Genomic DNA, 16081 nt, shown 5'->3' with positions numbered 1-16081 from the left:
CACCATAAACTCATAGAGCATTCACTATACACCACGGTTAAATGCCATGCACTCATACACCATACACTCATACGCTGCATATTCATACATCAGACGCAGCATTCACTCACATGCAGCGCACTCATAAGTCATGCACTCATAGGCCATATGCTGTACACCCGACAGCCAGATGTCACACACTAATATGTCAGGTGTTCACATACCAAACACTGATGCCACACACCCCAGAGTCATAAGCCATACATGTGTACACTGATATGCCATACACACATTTGACATACACACATATGACATAAACACATTCAATATACACCCTATGCAATTCAGTCCCACAACATACACTCCTATGCCATACACGGTGCAACCATACATGATACAGTCATACAGCATACATTTACATGCCCTGTGCTCATACACTAATACCCTCATATGAATGACAGACACGTATGTGCTATACGGCATAGGACCCATAAAGAATACTGAAATAAAATAGAATTACACTTTTTCTTTAAAGTGTTGAGGTTACTCTAACAAAAAGCAAAGCCTTCAAACAGCAGAAATAACAATGCTAAGGCACAAAGACTTTCTTTATGCCAATATAAATACCCGCTTGATTCCCTTGGGGTCTCTGGTATAGGACAGCCCACCCCTACCTGGGCAGAGCCCACGCTGCCAAACCGCGCGGAAGGAGATATTTTGGGGCTCCATCGAGTTGATGGGGTGACTCTGCCTTTGTTTACCAGCGCCGGCCTTAAGGGCAGCAGCGCCCTGGGCGAAATAGCGCCCCCCTTGCCTACCGCGTGCCCCTGGTTAACAGGGGGTGGGGCGGAAGGGGGTGGGGCCAGGATGGGCAACTTTAAAAAATGTTTTTTTAACCTCCTCGCCCTGCTTTTTATTAAAGATATTGATCCATTTGCAGGCCAAGTAGTAATCCAAGGAAATTGAATATTCTCCCCCGTGCCTCCCTGCGTGCCTCCCTGTGCGCCACCCACCGTGCCTCCCTTTTCTGTGGGTGCCACCACAGCACCTGACGACCAGCAATATCTCCTCGGGTGCCGGCTGTAGAGACACGAAAGCGGACATCCCACAGGAAGAAATCCGGGACAGTTTCTCATTAGCTGTATTAATCAGCAAGCTCAACAGCAGGTTGTAGGGCCGGAATGTCCTACAAAGAGGAGTTTGCACCATGTAGGCTGCATAGTCCCAGATGTGAAGCAATTCTTTCCAGCTGCATAATTGCTCTTAAAATATGAATCAATTTTCCTGTCAACTGGGTCTCTAGGCGGAGACTCTCCTGTTGCAGTTGAGGACTGGTCCACCAGTTGGCTTAAGAGGTGTCAACCTGCACTGGCACTGAGGGGCTTCCAAGGCATAACACTGCACCAGATTCTACAGAAACACTGCTTGCTCCTTATAGTTCCATTCCTTCACGAAAGGTTGCGATCCACCCTGTGCAGAGGTACAGAATCTGGACGAAGGCCTCCTACTGGCCCAAAATGTCATCCTCTTGCTGGGACAGGAGATGCAAACGCTGTTATCCCTGAAGCGTCAGAGGCTATTGGTGGCCTTGGCTTCAAAGAGAATGGTGGCCTTGGCGTCAAGCGGATTGGTGGCCTTGCCGTCAGAGGGGATTGGTGGCCTTGGCATCGAGGAGATTGGTGGCCTTGCTGTCCGAGGTGATTGGTGACCTTGGCATCGGAGGGGATTGGTGGCCTTGGCTTCAAGGAGATTGGTGGCCTTGGTTTTGGAGGGCATTGGTGGCTTTGGCATAAGAGAAGATTGGTGACCTTGGTGTCGGGGACATTGGTGGCCTTGATGTCTGAGGGCATTTGTGGCCCTGGCGTCAGAGGTGATTGGTGGCCTTGGCCTCGAGGGGATTGGTGGCCTTGCCGTCAGAGGTGATTGGTGACCTTGGCGTCGGACGGGATTGGTGGCCTTGGTGTTGGAGGGCATTGGTGGCTTTGGCATCAGAGAAGATTGGTGACCTTGGTGTCGGGGGCATTGGTGGCCTTGATGTCTGAGGGCATTTGTGGCCCTGGCGTCAGAGGGGATTGGTGGCCCTGGCGTCAGTGGGATTGGTGACCTTGTTGTCCTTCATCTAAACCTGCAAGTAAGCCTCCCCAGAAGTGTCCCTGAGCTAAGCAGTGGGCTGACCAGCGTGCACAGGACCTTTTGCTCTGAAACCACCGCCTGTTGGAGGAGACCCTTGGAACTTGGTACATAACATGCTCTGTGTTCATGGCACTCTCACACTGAATTTCATACATTTGGCATTCCCGGGCCTGGAATAAAGAGAGAGTGTCCGAACCGTCGCCCAGCTGTGGTGACAAACTTCACAGGTGCCTTGCTGCTGTGCCCCTCTGTGCCCTGAATCCTGCTGCCATGAAACTGGCCTGATCTCTTTACCAGGAGCAGAGAAATCGCCACTGCCCTGCCACGGGAATCATTGCTGTATCTTCACAGCTGAAAGCAGCAGAGCCGCACAACTGCTGCATTTGAACCTGCAACCGAAGTGTGCTCGACTGACGAAGTTTGGTCCGGAGTGCGCTGGCGGTCGGTGAGTACTTGCAACCCTTAACAGTGGCCCCTAGCGCATCCACCCACTTTTACGCACGAGTGTCCCCTGAGGGCCACTCACCTTTCTACAGGTAGCCTATGCTACCGTCCCATTCCCAACTCCTGGAACCTGTTCTGCCTTCTTGGGGAGACCCTCCACGAATAGTGGGAACTTATTCTTCATTGCCTCACCCACCTTCCTAAGCTCCTATAGCACCTGCAAGAGACCCTGTTTTCGCCCTTGTGCACTATCGCGTGCACCAGCCTTTGAAAGTACATCGAGCGCTAGTCTCCTCTCTTCATAGGGGCTGGAAATGCTCTAAGAAAATGAATCAGCAGCACAGTTCACCCACAGTATTTAGACATCCCACGAACCAGGAAAGGCCTACCATCCACAACATGCCAGAATACCAAGGGTTAAGAGATTAGCATCAGTGTCAATGCCAGTGAGCGCCCTACTAAAATATCAGATACCAAAACCTCATGGTGCCCACCACAACGCAGGGAGGCCTGCCATCGAGACTGCAAGACAAACCTGGAACTGCAACTGCCCGGTCATTTTGATGTGATGGAGACACGTAATTTAGGGCCCAGATGGGCCTGAGACTTTGATGTATATATCAGGGCCTTAGGCCAATTAGACGATGATAAGAAGCACCGTCTACTGTCCCTTGCCATAGGGCCTAATGTGAGTGACATTGTGGATGAATTCCCGGCGGATGCCACGGATTCGTGTGAGGGCTTAATAGTATTTCACACCTCACACAAATGTGGATTGTGAGTGTGATGTCTTCCACACGGCAAAAAAAAGAGTAAAGGCGAGTCCATCGACGCTTTTGTAATGTAACTGTGCTGTGTCTAAGAATGAAACAAAGCGATTTGAACAATTACTCCAATGAGGAGGCCCTGTGATCCCAAATTATCGCGGGATGTGAAGGACTACACTGGATGAGATCCTACGTCTGGCCAGGTCAGATATGGGTCTGGAGCTGCAAGTGGAGGCCATGAGCAACATCAAAGTATCAGCTCCACTGTCAGAGACCATACACTAGGTAGTGACGTCCTCTGGGCATCAGAATAACAGTGACCCGTTCTGCTATAGATGTGGTTATGAATTCCTCCACAAGGGCACATGCCCCACCCTTGATCGGCAGTATGTGGCGTGTGGGCGAGACAATTGTTTCAAGGTTGTATGCTCCATGTCCCGCAGCCAAGCACGTAGAGAAGGAATAAGCCCTGAGATGCCATGACCAAAAGAGCAGACACATACCTTCCATATGGGGTTGTCAACACCATATGAGCCCCACAGAGACGACAATAAGAAAAAAGGAGGAAGGACGAGTTCATGAGACAGCTGGGCCAGAATAGCGTTCCAATCGATCGTCTGACTCGCGACCTCAGAGAAGACCCAAATGCTATGTTCGATGCTTAGTGGAACAATCTGCCTCGGACAGTGGCATGAGCTACTCGTTGGCAGAAGAACCAAGGAAGAGAAGCAGTGCCAAGCATTCAGCGGCAGAAGATCCAAAGAGAAAGGGGTACATATATGCTTTGGGAACCCCCGCAGCCAAGGAACAGAGCATGGTCCTTCTGTTACAGTTGAATGGGCTGTCGGTAGAGTTCCTAGTGTACACAGGAGCCACTTTCAATGTTATCAGTGAAGAAGTCTACAGAAAAATCCCAGGAGCTCCTCGTCTCAGGCCATCCGAAGTAAGCATCTACCCTTATGGGTCTAAAATACCCCTTCCCTGCAAAGGATATTTCATGGCTGAGTGCAAATACAAAAGGGAAGCCACAACACTATCCATGCACATGCTCAAGGCAGCGGCACAGAGGGGATGCATCTTGAGTTTCAAGGCAGCGCTGCACATGGCACTGATGCCTGTCCTTTATCCCCTCATGGCACCAAATACACGGACACCACCAGGAAGAGAGAACAGCTCTTGCCTGCACTCTTTAAAGGCCTCGGAAAACTAAAAGACAGGCAGATTCAGCTACACATAGATCCAGAGAAGCGCCCATTGGCACACTACTACAGGGCAATACCTGTGAATATACAAAGGCAGGTGGAGGAGGAAATACACACATTACCTGCCCAGGACATCATAGAGCCAGTAACAGGTTCCACTCCTTGGGTTTCACCCATTGTCACTGTCCCCAGGAAAGGCTCTGACGACACCGGATCTGCATTGACACGCGCAGGCCCAACGAGACGATCAAGATGGAAAGACATCAAGTCCCGAGAATAACCGATATGATTCAACTGCTGAATGGAGCGCAGGTCTTTTCTAATCTGGACCTCAATAAGGGATATCACCAGCTAGAGCTGAGTCAAGAATCCTGCTACATAACAACTTTCGCCACACACTCAGGACTTTTTAGGTATAAGCGCCTCAGTTTTGGGGTGTCCTCAGCTGCCGAGGTCTTCCAGGCTGAGATACATAATGTCATCAAGCACCTTCCCAATTGCCTAACTTACAGTGACGACATACTGGTATTTGGTAAGGCTTGGGAGCAACACAGTAACACAATGGCAAGAGTGTGCATGGTGCTAGAAGATGCCCACCTTACCCTGAAAAGGAACCTTGCAATTCTTTGGGCACGTGTTCTTGGCCCAGAGAATGACCCCAGACCCAGTTGGCTGCCCTAACCAACACCAACCCACCTTCCAATATATCTGATTTGCGTTTTTGGGGGGCTAGCTGGCTACTGCACCCGATACATTCAGAATTTTGTGTGTGTGAGTGAACCTCGCTGCATGCTCACAAAGAAACAAGTTCCTATTATATGGTCAGAGGCCTTCCAGGAAGCCTTCGAAGTAATTCGACAACACATCTCGTCTGCGGAAAACATGGCTTACTTTAAACAGCCAGGGACACTGAGCTCACGATCAATGCCAGCTCGATGGGGTTTGGAGCCATCTTGGCACAAGTTGACCCAGAGTCACCAGGCAAATGACACATTGTTTCGTACACAAGTAGGAACCTTTCGCGAACAGAAATGGCATACTCCCAGACCGAGGAATAAGGGTTGGCAGTAGTGTGGGCCTGCGTGCACTTTTTTTTATTTCTGTACAGAAAGCCAATTACTATTATGACTGACCACGAAGCCCTTCTGTTCATATTTGGAAGCCCTCAAGACAAAATACCTCCTCGGATTGCAAGATGGGGTCTACAACTGCAGAACTATAGCTTCCATATTATACATTGGCAAGGGAAAGAAGAAAACCCTGTAGACTTGTTGTCTTGCCATCCGATCACCTTGGCAGAGACCAGTCCTACTATTGCGGATCAGAACATTCATTATGTAGTCTAGCAGGCAACCCCCAACAGGGGTGCAAGCGTCACAGAATGATCATTCAATCCAGATCATCATACAATGCCCGAAGTCAGGAAGGTGGAAACGAGCTAAACAGCTGGGGGAAGGAACATGCGCTGAAGCCCGGTGAGCCATTGAGAGGTTGCTGCTCGTCAAGGAGGAACTAACGTTGGCAGAGGAAAGGCTATTGCTAGAAGGGACTAGAAGGGACCAGGACTGTAATCCCTCAAACCCTAAGAAGGAATGTACTGGAACTGGCACACGTGGGACATCGGGGCATAGTATTCTCCAAGAGGCTTCTACAGTAAAAAGTCTGGTTTCCTCGTCTGGATGGTCAAATGGAGACACTTCTCAAGGACTGTCCTGCATGCAGTGTCATCAACCCGCACACGAGGCCTGAGCCCCTGAGAATGACAGAGCTGGCAGAGAAGGCATGGGACAAGATCGCTATTGATTTCTTTGGACCCATTGATGGGGATGACTATGTGCTTGTAGCCATGTACGAGTACTCCAGATATCCAGAAATACAATGGGTGGCATCCACAGTCGTTTATCACACCATCCCAGCCCTTGACAGGATGTCCACTGCATACAGAGTCCCATGAATAGTGAAGTCTGATGATGGTCCTCCATTTACAAGACAAGACCTCAAGACTTCGCACCTTCTTGCCAGGGGGGGCCAAACCAAGGGTGCCGTGATCCGACAATCCAACAACAGATGCATTGCTGTGTAGAAATCTCATGTTTGCATGATCATTATTCTCCTTATTGCTACTGCCGGGGTACACCTTTAAAAAATGAAAGCGCCTCGAAAGGCACGTGTTCTGCCATTACTCGCTTGAGGGCACATGTAGCCGATGTTCTTGTCAGAGGGTGCATTAAGCAACTAAGAGGGAGTGACTCTGAAAATGCCATCAATTATGGTTGATTTCAGGCAGCTGGGTGACAGGGCACTTAGCACTCTCAGACGAATGTCATTAGATGAAGCCATTGTATATTTGCTCCTTAAGTGCCTTTCGGCAAACCAGCTTATGAAAGAAACTCAGCATCAAGTGCATGAGGTGCATCAAGCGCATCAAGCGCATCAAGCGCATCAAGCGCATCAAGTGCATGAGGTGCATGAGGTGCATCAAGCGCATCAAGCGCATCAAGCGCATCAAGCGCATCAAGCGCATCAAGTGCATCAAGCGCATCAAGTGCCAGCATAGAGAGAGATCTGAGGGCATTCTTTGCAAGCTGCTGCCACCTGGCTACCCTGGGGCGCCTTGTTAGACAATGTATGCCAGTTACTCTAAGCTCGATGCATTCTGAATGCCAGAGCAATCAGCAGGAAAGAGAACAGGGCAGATTAGAGGAACACTGGAATGTATGGGTTCAGATACCCCATTCACAGCACCGACTGTGGGGGACACATCTGCACTGGCCATGCCTCCAGAGATGTCGTGTTTCCCATGCCTGTGCTTGGACATCACCTGCCATTGTCAGAGGAAGTCGCAAACACAGACATGCCTGTATATTGCCTCATCTGAATCTGTACTGTGGTGAGTGGCCCGCAAACACAGACTCTTCACTGGGCAAACAACACAAGTGTCAGGGTGCAGGAACCTGGGACCGAGAGATACACAGGGCCCCAGTCCCTGTTTGAAAAGCCACTCTCCAGCATTTCATTTGCTCAAATGAAATGATGAGAGGGCAAGTGAGTCATGGATATTTGCCCAGGATGTGGCAAGAGAGAAGTCCTGGTGAGTGGAGAGGTTATTCTCCCCGGTGGTGGCCACGTGCTGCTCTTGAGCGAACAAGCAGAGGATACATGTGGGTGGAGAGCGTCCACCCACTTTTTTCATAGGGTGCAGATTGTTACTTTAAAGACCACATAAAAGTGTCATCAAAGCACATTCCTCGTATCGGGATTTTGTTTTCCAGGGAACATTTTGCTTTAGATTGTTGGGTTTCCCCCTTCACCTCAAGCACTCCTTGTGCACCCCGTCCTTAAAAAATCATCTGCCGATCCTACCTGTCCAGGAAACTATTGCCCGATCTCTATCACTCCTTTCCTCCCAGCCTACTCTGCACACCAAATCTGTTGGTTATCTCTGTGACCATCAGTCTGGTTTCAGAGCTGCCAGAAGCACGGAAGCTGCCTCCTGAATACCCACAAGGTCGATCACGCCATCCTGATCAATCAACTCTGTGAGAACCTGGTCATCACGGATCGGACCCTGGAGTGGTTGACCCCCTTCCTCCTGGTCCGTCCCTCCCAGATCCAACTTGAGCCCTTTCTCCCCACCACCTATGACTCCACACGTGGTGTTCCCCAGGGCTCTATCCTCTCACCCTGGCTCGTCAATGTCTACCTGGCCCCTTTGGCCCACCTGATCTCTACCTTCTCCTCTAACTTTCAGTGTTTTGCGGATGACACTCCGCTCTCTTTCATGCTCCCCTCGCCCTCAGCCTCCTCTCCGCTCTCGTTCATTCCTGACTGTCTATCCATGATTCAGGATTGGTGTGCCTCCAACGGCCCCTGCATTAATGCCAATAAGACAGAGATCCTTCTTAATGGGACCACTGCTCCCACTTTCCCTCTCGCAATCTGGTCACCCTCCTTGGGACCTCTTCCTCTGCCTTCCTATAAGGCAATAAACCTGGGTTTAATCTTTGACTTCACTCTCTCCTTTTCTCACTTTCCCCCAAAAGCTCACTGTCTCCAGAGCCCTGCCCCTCTCTAGAGTGGACTACTGCAACAGCCTCTTTCTCAATCTCCCTTCCTCTACTCTCTGGCCTCTGCAGCTAATCTAGAACAGGACTGCAAGACTTAATCTTGGCCTCCAGCCCAGGGACTGTATCTCTCCAGCCCTAACATCTCTCCACTGGCTCCCAGTGGCTGTCGCATATACTGGAGAGCAGACAGGGGCAAGATGGGTTAGAGCCCGGCAGACTAAACACGCCTTGCAGGCATCCAACACTCCTTTTCCACCCTCTCACAATCAGGTACACATCACAGTTGGCCCCGGACCCCTTGGAGGGATCTGATTGGTTCAGCCACACTTCCTTTACACCCAAGATGGCCCCTGGCAGCCTTCCTGTAAATCCAGTAGCACGCTCTAGCCTCTGGGCATGGTTGGCCCAAAGGCAGACTCGTGCTTCGTGTTGCATCTGTGCAACACGCTCATCGCGATCCTCGAACTTCAGCTACCTTGGAATCCTCCCCGGATCCTCCGTGTGCAAGCTTCTGAACTCAGCATCTGGGAGAAAAGAAAACATAAGAAAGCCAGTACCCATAAGCGCTCGCGCTGAAACCCAACTCCTTCTTGCAAGCACTGCGGCATCACTTACACGATCTTCCTGGAAACTTCAAAGCAGCATTCTGAGTTCTCGCGCACGTCTTCTCTCAGCGGACTCTTCTGCAAACAACCTGTGGAGAAAGAACAGGGTTAGAATTAGTATCCGCAACTACCTTTCTGGGCACAGAACTCGCCGTGTTTTAAGAATTTGCAGCGAACACGCGGAATAACCAGAACTTACCTGCAAATGCTCCAGATTCAGTGAAGCAAATGGAATGAGAACTTACCTGCAAGTGCACCAGATTCAGTGAAGCAACTGGAAATCAGAACTTACCTGCAAATGCACCAGTGAAGCAACTGGAATCCGACCTTATCTGCTATATCATCGCTGGGTGAAGGAACTCAGTGAGTGGCAGAACAGAGACTTACCCTGGGTCTAATGAAGTACTGATCCGAGGGTCCCAGAGACACAGCGCCCCTGCATAGTTCAGGATGGAGAGTTCCCCTAATTAATCCCAAAGGTGAGCCATACTCCTACACTTCACCATCACAGTACACACAAAGGGAGGAGGGAGAAAGAGGGTTCTGGGTCCAAATCCGGGTAGACTAAGCATCTCACCTCTCGCTTTGACATGTACCAGTAGTACAACTCTACTAACCTCGAGAAAGTAGGGAAGGGGCCCGGAAGGCTTCATTGCTCCCGCAGAGACCCAGGTGACGGTGACAGTGGCTGCAAGGATCAAGTTCAAGACCCTCTGCATCCTCCACAAGGCTTTCTGGGGCTGGGGCCTGCACTACATCCAACTCTCTCTTCCAAAATACCTACCTTCTCGAGCCCTTTGCTCAGCTACCTCCAACCCTCTGAGGGTCAGACGCTTCTCCAGGCAGAGAGTGGAGGGTAGATCTCTCTCCACAGCAGGTGCCTCCCTTGAGCTGGACCACTGGAAGTTCCGGAAGCAGCAAAAGGCCTCCCTGTTCTCCCCTGCTTTCTCTCTCCCGCTGACCTATCTGTATGCTGCGCCGACTGGTTGCTTGGGACCCCAGAGTCTCATAGGGTACCAGGCTCCTCCAGGATCAGTCTCCTCCCCTGTACTATCTCCGGGCCTACCACATACTTAGGGGCTGTAACTGTAACCCCTGCAGCCCCCTGCCTCCTTGCACTTACCCAGAGCCGCGCTGCCCTGGCTGCACTCACTCAGAACAATGCTGCCCTCATGGCACTTCCCCTTCCCTGCCCCTGGCACTTCCCCCTTTCTCTTCCCCCTGCACTTTGTGTTCGCACTTGCGCGATCTAAATGACTCAAGGCCTAGTAAGATCTTTTGTTTTGTCTTCCCTCCCTTGTCTTGTTGCGCCTTGAAACACTTGTGCACAGGCACCTTATAAATGACGTATCATATCATATCATATTGTGCCCATGCTAGGGGTCTCCAGACCTTGGTATGCAGCAGGGTGAAATCGGGAATAGGAAGAGAGGGGTGCAGGGGAGCAGAGTTTAGAGAAACATGGGATATTTGTACCATACTGAGTGGGGATGCCGAGCCCCTTTCTATATCTCCACTCCCTATTTTGCCTCACTCCTTCCTTTGTTCCTTCCTCTCTCCATCCCTTCCTTCTTACCTCTCTCATTCTCTTCTCTCTCTCCGTCCCTCTCTTTCTCTGCCCTCCCACCAGCGCTCCTCCCTTCCTTACTTAATTGCTTCCCTTTCTCCCTTCCTTCCCGCCATTCCCTCACTTCCTTATTTCCTCCCTCCATTCCTTTGTTCCCTCCCTCTCTCATGTCCTTTACTACATTCCTTATTTCCTTTCTTCCCTCCTTTCTTTGCATCCTTCCCTCCCCCTCACTTCCTTTCTTTTGTGCGTCCCTCTCTCCCTTCCTTCCTTATTTCTTTAATTCCCTCCCTCTCCCTTCCTCTCTCCATCCCTCCCTTCCTCTCTCCATCCCTCCCTTCCTTCCTTCCCTCCGTCTGTTCCCTCCCTCCGTCCCTTGCTTCATCTGCCCTCCCACAACCCCTCCTCCCTTCCTTCCTGAATTCCTTCCCTCGCTCCCTTCCTTCCCTCCCTTCCTTCCTTCCCTCCCTCTCGCCTGTCCTTCCCTTCCCTTCCTTCCTTATTTCCTTCCTTTCTTCCTGCCTTCCTTTGTGACTCACTCTCACTCACCATGCACTCTCAAAATGAGGCGACACAGACACCCCCTTCCTTGCGCCCTTCCCTCCCTCCTTCCCTTTCTTTTGTGCATCCCTCTCTCCCTCCCTCCCTCCCTCCCTCCCTCCCTCCCTCCCTCCCTCCCTTCCTTCCTTCCTTCCTTCCTTCCTTCCTTCCTTCCTTCCTTCCTTCCTTCCTTCCTTCCTTCCTTCCTTCCTTCCTTCCTTCCTTCCTTCCTTCCTTCCTTCCTTCCTTCCTTCCTTCCTTCCTTCCTTCCTTCCCTCCTTCCCTCCTTCCCTCCTCCTTCTCACTCACCATGCACTCTCAAAATGAGGCGACACAGAGCCTTCGTAGGTGCATCTTTCTTCTTTATTCCATAATACCAAAAACGACCTTCTTTTTCCATCACTTTTCCCCTCCACTTGCTCCCTCCTCCCGCCTGCCGTCTCATTGTCCGACCCCCTTAAAGTAGATACGTCCCTTTTCAACCACAACACCTCCCCCTTGCTTATCAGGGCGGTTTGTTGTTACATCTGTTCAATGAGGCGTAGTGGCTTCTGCATGGCCCTCTGGGTTCACCCTGATGATTCACTGGTTTCTCCAGCTCCTTCTCCGTCAGGCATGTCGCTTGCTTCCGTTTCTTTGGGGTTTTCCTCTTCTTCCGCTGTCTCTTCTGTTTGCCCTAGGTTCTTCTTGTGTAATTTTTTAAAGAATGATGCGTTTCGGGTTATCTCGCCCGACTCTACTATTGCTGTGACCATTGGTCCTTTCACTTCGGAAACCAGGACCGGCTCTGGGTTGTACCGTGGGTCGGTCTTCCTTTGTTGCCTCTGTCTTACGAGGGCTACTTCGCCACTGAGAGTTGGGGCTCTTTCGCCCTTCTCTTTTGATCCGCCCACTCCTTTGCTTTGCTTTTCTTTTGCCAGTCTTTCTCTTAGATCTCTGCATCCTCTTCTGGCGTGTAGTCTTCTACTTGTAAGAGGCGTGTTCTGGATTGATATTTTACCATCAGTTCCAGAGGCGTCTGCCTTGTGGCTTCATAGGGCATGTTCCTGTAGCTTCTTAACATCTGGCATGTGGCTTGGGGAAGCGATGTCTGGTCGGCGGTGGCTTTCTGTTGGGTTCACTTGATGGTGGCCATAAAGCGTTCCACCATGCCGTTAGCTTGAGCCCATAGTGGCGTGATTTTTTGAAGGTGGAAACCCAGGTGTGCGGCAAACCTATGGAAGTATTGCCCTTGAAAGGGCGGCCCGTTGTTGGTCTTCACAACATTGGGGATACTCCAATCACTGAATAGCTACCACATGATGGAATGATGTGAATTGTACATGTTTTATTACAGGGAACCGCGAGTACTCATCTATTAGTACTAGGAGATGTCCTCCTTCTTCCAGCGGGCCGTAGAAGTCCATGGCGATTCTCTGCCAGGGCCCGTCCGGCAGGGGTACCATTTGGAGTGGGGGCGGAGGGGTGTTTGCTGCGGTCTTCTGACAGGGTATGTAGCAGGCTAGGGTGTCTTCCACGATTGTGTCCATGTACAGGAATCATACCTGGTTCCTCAATATTTTCTTGGTATTTGCGACTCCTCGATGGTCTTCATGTGCTTTGGTCACTAGAGCCTTTCTCAATCCTTTGGGAACCACTAGGCGATTTATGCGTAGTAGTATTCCTTGGTCCGTCATGGCCAGTTCCGTCCTGACTTTGGCCATTCTGTGTGAGTCCTTCTTGTCTACCCATCCCTCCCCCACTTGTTCTGTGTGGCGTGCTTCCATCTATTGGTCTTGGTTAGGTGTATCGCTGCTTGTATTGTGGAGTCTCCCCTGTTTTTGATGACAAATGACTCCATTGTCACTGGAAGGGCGGGGGAAGGGCGTTGAGCGATAGATAGGCTATGTAGTCTTCTGCTTCTTGTTCCATGCAGCCTTCTGTATCTCCTGCTGGGTGCTTGGACAGGTAGTCTGCCGGGTTGGCCTCACCTACAGGCTTTTGGATTATCCCATAATCATACTCCTTGATTTAAATCGAGTTTGGAGAAGCCAGTAGCCTGGTTGAGCCTCACCAGCATGTCCTCGATTTTTGGTCCTGTGTGTCTTTCCCTTTGGCTTGCCGTGTAAGGGATGCGCATGTCTACACAAAGGCACATGCGTTGGTTGTCTTTTGGCACCACCACGAGTGGGGATACCCAGGGAGTGGGACCTTCCACCCTCTCAATGATGTCATTATCTAATAGGAGTTGTATTTCATGGGTGACTCGATCTTGGAGTTGAAACCCAACCCGGCGAGGTTGCTGGGGGACCAGGCGGATGCTGGGGTCAATGTGAAGAGAAATGTCTGTGTCCTTTAGTTTGCTGACTCCTACAAACAGCTTAGGGAATGTTTCTTTGAGTTTCTGAATGTCCATCTGTGGGCAAGAGATCAAGTTTACAGCATGAGCTCCTGATGGCAGACTTTGCACAATTTCCGACGGGTGGTATTGGATGTCGATCAGTGCTACTTCCTTTGCTGTCCGATAGCTGAGGAGGCACCGTTCTGTCATCAGGCTGTGAATGATGTGAATGGTGGTGGAAACTCTTCCGTTGTGTAGTAGATCACATTGAAACTGTCCTTTTGATTCAACTGGTTGCGTGGCTCCCCACTGAAATACGTGGGCTCGAGATGGGAGTAGGTAGGTGTCTGCTATCGAGTGATGAATAGATTTGTTCATGACGTTGACCGTCGCACCTGCATCCACTACAAACTGACTTTGCAGGGTACCTATATGGACTGTTATCTTTGGTTCTGTGCTGTCGTCCGACGTGTCGCGGATGAGTCTCACATACTCTTTTCTGTATCTGTCGTGGATCGTCTATTGCTCGTCAGTTTGGTGAACCTCTTCGTTTAGTGGCGGGTTTTCATATGGGACCTGGGAGTAGTATAGTAGTGGGTGAGTGTTCCTGTCCCAATCTTGATGGGGTGCTTGTTCAGGAGGTGTTCCGACAGAAGGTTGGATGCGTATTTGTATGTGTCGGAGTACCTTGTTGGTTGGTCCAGGTTGAGGCCCTCGACTGCTTTTATGAATCCTGGGCGCCCTGGGCTGAGTGGCATGTATCTCTCTTGGTATGGTTTAGGGAAGTCCCTTTCATGGTATGGGTATAGTATAGGCCTCTTGGTTGTTCAGGCCTCCTGGGGGAATTGGACAGCTGTGTTGGCCCATATGCCGGTAGCAATGGTGATTTTTCCCTGCACATCGCCTGGAAGTGGTTCTCCTGACCACATCTCATACACATCTGCCCTAGGGCAGGGCACTGACCCTTGTGGGGGAATTCAAACCCGCACCTCTAGCATTGTCTGTCTCCTTGGGGTCGGCGATGCAGGCTCCTGGGTCCTTGTCTTCCTGGCGGTGCTGGGTACCTAGTGTGTCCAGGGTGTCCAGTGGCCACTGCTGCTACGGTTTCGTTCTGTTTCGGGTTTTCTATGGCTGCCGCCTGACATCCACTTTTTCGTGTATCCTTGCCAGGTCGGCGATCTCTTGTAAGGGAAGGGGTTTCTTTAGAAGGGGTTTTTCTGAATCGCGGTGAGGTGCACCCCTCTATCACCCTCAACCTGATTGCCTTGTCACCGTTGAAGTTGGCAAAGTCGCAATAAGTGATTTTCTTCTGGAGTCGTAGAATGAATTCTTCTATTGTTTCGTGTGGTAATTGCGAACATTGGTTGAATGTGCACCTCTCGTAATCCCGATTGTGCAGAACTATCAGTTTCCTGTTCATGGCTGCTATTAGGCATTGGTATTCCTGTGCTGGAATCGTCTGCACAATGCTCTTGATTTCTTTCCCTGCGAGGTTGGTGAAGATGTCTGTTTTTATTAGGTGAGTCTCGGTCCCCTATTGCTCTCTTGAAGTCCTCGAACTCCTCCATCCACTCTTCCCATCTTTGACCTTACTCCCTCGCTTCCTCTCTCCCTCCCTTCCTCCCTTCCTTCCTGTCTCCCTTATTTCCTTCCCTCCCTCCCTACCTTTTGTGCGGCCTCTCCATTCCTTTCTTATTTCTTTCATTCATTCCCTCCCTTGCATCCCTCCCTCCATTGTTTCCTCCACTCCCTCCCTTCCTTATTTCTTTCCTTCCATATTTCTCTTTCTCTCTCTTTCTCTCTCTCTCTTCCTCTCCCTTTTTTGTCTCTTTCTCCTTTCATTCTTCTTTTACCTGTAAGCTACCACCTCCTCCTGTAGCAGATCAGTTTTAGTATTAATGATTATACCGTCTTTGGTAAAAATGTGTTGCAAATGGTGCAGTTTAAAGAATATTTGTTCAGAAACACTGGTCCAAATGACCAGCTGCACAGTGAAACAGGTCGTCAAACTGGCCCACTTTGCCCAAAAAGCTGCCCCACGCTCGCTTACTGGGTCTGCCCTTCAGGCATGGCCTAGTCAACACCGAAGGGTCAGGCGTCCGCCCCCCCTTAAGTGCCAGCAATGTTCCACCCCAAAAGGCGGGGTGCTGTACCTCAGCCAGTCAGATGAGGTCTTTGCCTTGCAGCTGGCCAAGTTACCTCAGGGGTTGCAAAGTGCAGCCAAGAATCTCGCAGCAAGGCCAGGGCTGCTGGTTTTGAACGGGGGTACCTACCGTGAACGCTAATTCTGGGGGAGATTAGAAGGACAGCAGGGAGTTAGCCTCGAAACAAGAATGTTTCTAATCTCTGCCCGAACTCCATCTGTAGGGTCACGATTATGACGCTGAGATATAATGGTTATAGTTCTCCCGTTCCCCCGGTCTACCCCACCCCACCCCGAGGCAAACATTTGGGTCC

This window comes from Ambystoma mexicanum, chromosome 11, assembly GCF_040938575.1.
Source record: "Ambystoma mexicanum isolate Mex_15411 chromosome 11, UKY_AmexF1_1, whole genome shotgun sequence".
In the NCBI taxonomy this organism is placed as follows: Eukaryota; Metazoa; Chordata; class Amphibia; order Caudata; family Ambystomatidae; genus Ambystoma; species Ambystoma mexicanum.
The sequence above is the reverse complement of the archived record's forward strand: the minus strand, read 5'-3'. Positions refer to the sequence as shown.